This window comes from Jaculus jaculus, chromosome 6 (genome assembly GCF_020740685.1).
Source record: "Jaculus jaculus isolate mJacJac1 chromosome 6, mJacJac1.mat.Y.cur, whole genome shotgun sequence".
Lineage (NCBI taxonomy): Eukaryota > Metazoa > Chordata > Mammalia > Rodentia > Dipodidae > Jaculus > Jaculus jaculus.
The window spans coordinates 75,248,361-75,252,236 of NC_059107.1; the positions used below are offsets into that span (position 1 = coordinate 75,248,361).

The 3,876-nt window shown below is 48.0% G+C and overlaps 1 pseudogene; it reads left to right on the top strand.

Annotated features, from left to right (window-relative positions):
• The first annotated feature begins 1,712 nt into the window (after positions 1-1,712).
• On the top strand, positions 1,713-3,613 carry LOC101615078 (annotated as a pseudogene).
• The last annotated feature ends 263 nt before the right edge of the window (positions 3,614-3,876 follow it).

A 3,876-nucleotide genomic window follows, 5' to 3' on the forward strand; every position in this document is an offset into this window, starting at 1 on the left:
ATGATACCAAATTAACTGTATTCACTGAGTGCAAAACTAATTAATAAAAAAAGAATAGTTGGATAAAAAAGAAAGAAAAAAATCTAAAATTGTTCCTTTGACAGATATCATGATCTGAATGTAGATAATCTAAAGCAATCTATGAAAAAATTTGAACAAGTTTAGCAACATTTAAGGATATCAAGTAGATGTATAAACATCATTTTCATCCATATATACTGGCACAAAAAGTCCAAAAAAACTAATGATGTGACTTCCAGTCAAGATGGTGTCTACCTAGCCATGCTTCACCTGGTGAGGTAGGAAAGGCAAGATCAATGGGGTATTTAGGGTCTGCAGATACTAGAAGAACTTCAGTGGGAGGGCACCAAGGTGAAAACTGGGGAATCTGCTGATTCCCACATACTTGGATAGCCCACCTGTCCCCCCAAAACCCTCAAGCCACTGCCCCCCCCCCCCCCCCCGCTGCATCAGCAGGTTCCTCCTGTACTACTTGCAGGCTATGCAGACCCATCCCAGCCAGCTCACATTCCTACTCCCTCCCTTGTCTCCCTTCTTGCTCCCTTTCACCAGGATTTTTGTCCCAGCAGTGCAGCAACCTCTCTGCTGTGGACCAAATCCTCCTGCACTACCTACAGGCTATGTGGACCCAAGCCAGCCTGCTGGCATTCCTTACTTCCTCCTTCGACTCCCCTCCCCTTTCTCACCATTAGGACTTTATTTAGTACCCTCCCTAGACCATCATCCCAGCCTGTCCCACAGTGCACAGACCAGGTCCTCCTGAATTACCTGCAGGCTATATAGACCCAGGCCAACCAGCTAGCATTGTCCCCTCCCTCCCTTGATTTTTCCTTTCCACCACACCATCTACCCCCCCACCACCCTCCAGCCTCCCAACCCCCACTGAGCTGCATCATTGGACCTCAGCAGTCCCATTCCCCAAACCCACCATGTCATAGGACCCTGAAATGTCATCCACCCCTTGCTTTATGGTGCTAGTGAACCCAATTTTTCCACCCCCTCACCAAACACATCACAGGACTACAGAACCCCATCTTCCCTGGCCCTACCTGAACACAAGACTGCTTTTTCCCATTCTCACCTACCCCTGGTCCAGTCTGGCTACCTGACTATGCAGTCCCATACCCCAAACCACTGACTAAGGGAGCCCATTCACCAGGTCTTTAGGCCCCCACCAGATCCTTGGAAGGCTCTGAGCAAACAGGACCCATTGCCACCAGAAGCCTAATAGAATCAAACATAAAAGGGAATCATCACTGGAGACATTTCAAGGGTAAACTACAGCTTCCTCTTGAATTAAATAAGATTTCCACACTGTGATGATTAGATCACAGCACAAAAGCAATAACATGAAAAATCAAATCGAAGTAAATCCAACAAGGTTGCCCAGTCCCACAATAGAAGTCTCTAATCAAAACATAGAAGAAACAAGATCAGTATCCCAAAATGAAAACACAGTTGTGCTACCCTATGTAAGCATTTAGCAGAACTTGCAGAAAATCAACAAAGGTCCAATAATTGTATGAATGCTGTCCTCACTAGATTAGAGCTACTAGGAAAAAAAAAAAAAAGAGAGAGACCTCAATAATCAGCTGGCTAAGCTCAATGAAGGCATAAATAAATGCAAGGATGAATTCCAAGAATCATCAAGAAAATCAGCAAATGACGTGAAAAGGGAACTCAACAGAGGGATGGATACTGTACATAAAAGGACAATACAGAGTTGGCAAAGTGCTCCCTTGCTGGCTCTCGTGCACCACACACCGGCAGCCTGTGGAAGGAAGGCCTTGCCGGCTGCAGAGATGCTCCACCAAGCTCTGCTGCTCTGCACCACGCCACGCGGTGAGTCCAAACTGTTCAACCCAAGCCAAATCCCAGGTGAACGCATGACCGTAGGATTTGACACGTGTAAGTGCGATTGCACCTGGACAGGATTCTATGGTGAAAACTGTTCAACGCCTGAGTTTCTGACAAGAATAAAGTTACTGCTGAAACCCACCCCAAACACAGTGCACTACATACTTATGCACTTCAAGGGAGTCTGGAGCATTATCAATAGCATTAGTTTCCTGCGAAATTCAATAATGAGCTACGTGTTGATGTCCAGATCCCATGTGATTGACAGTCCACCAGCTTATAATGCACACTATGACTACAAAAACTGGGAAGTCGTCTCTAGTATGTCCTACTACACCAGATCCCTTCCTCCTGTAGCTGGTGACTGCCCCATTCCAATGGGTGTGAAAGGGAAGCAGGAGCTTCCTGATTCCAAACAGGTTCTGGAAAAGGTTCTCCTGAGGAGGAAGTTCATCGCTGACCCTCAAAGCACAAACATGTCCGCCTTCTTCGCCCAGCACTTCACTCATCAGTTCTTCAAAACAGACCCTGAACAGGGCCCGCATTCACCAGAGGACTTGGTCGTGGGGTGGACTTAAGCCACATTTATGGTGACAGTCTAGATAGACAACATAAACTGCGCCTTTTCAAGGATGAAATATCAGGTCATTCATGGAGAGGTGTACCCGCCTACAGTCCGAGACACTCGGGCGGAAATGATTTGCCCTCCTCACACCCTGATCACCTGCGGTTTGCTGTGGGGCGTGAGGTCTTTGGTCTGGTGCCAGGCCTGATGATGTACGCCGCGATCTGGCTGCGGGAGCACGACAGAGTGACGCGCTGAGACAGGAGCACCCAGAGTGGGATGGATGACCAGCGGCTCTTCAGGCTGGCAGGCTCATTCTGACAGGAGAGACCATCGAGACTGATTGAAGACTATGTCCAGCACGTGAGTGGTTATCACTTCAATCTAAAGTTGAACCCAGAGCTGCTCTTCAACAAACAGTCGCAGTACCAGAACCGGATCGCTGCTGATTTTAACACTCTTTATCACCGGCACCCCCTGCTGCCTGATACCTTTCAAATTGAAGACCAGGAGTACAGCTTTAAAAGTTTCTCTACAACAACTCCATACTGGAAGAACATGGACTGACCACTTCATCCACTCACCAAGCAGTCCGCGGGCAGGGCTGCTGGTGGCAGAAACGCTCCGCTTGCAGGACAAACAGTGGCGCAGCATCCACTGGCCAGAGCGCACGGACGAGACACCAGTCTCTCAATGAGCACCGCGAGCGCGTCTCCCTGTAGCGCTGTGAATCATCTGAGGAACTTACAGGAGAGAAGGAAATGGCTGCAGATCCGAAGCCCTCTACCGGGACATTGATGCCATGGAGCTATATCCTGCCCTTCTGGTAGAAAAGCCTCGTCCTGATGCTATCTTCGGGGAGACCATGGTAGAACCTGGAGCGCCATCCTCCTTGAAAGGACTTATGGGTAATCCCATATGATCTCTCAGTACTGGAAGCCAAGCACTTTTGGAGGAGAAGTGGGTTTTGAAATCATCAACACAGCCTCCATTCAGTCTCTCATCTGCAATAACGTGAAGGACTGTCCCTTTACGGCCTTCAGTGTTCAATAGCCTCAGCCGGCCAAAGCAGTCACCATTAATGCAAGTTCTTCCCACTCCAGGCTACATGACATCAACCCCACAGTGCTACTTAAAAGGTGCTCAACCAGGGCTGGAGAGATGGCTTAGTGGTTAAGCGCTTGCCTGTGAAGCCTAAGGACCCCGGTTTGAGGCTCGATTTCCCAGGACCCACGTTAGCCAGATGCACAAGGGGGAGCATGCATCTGGAATTCGTCTGCAGTGGCTGGAAGCCCTGGCGCGCCCATTCTTTCTCTCTCTCTCTCTCTACCTCTTTCTCTGTCTGTCACTTTCAAATAAATAAATAAAAATAAACCAAAAAAAATTTTTAAAAAAACGGTGCTCAACCAAACTGTAAAAATTTATTGATCATA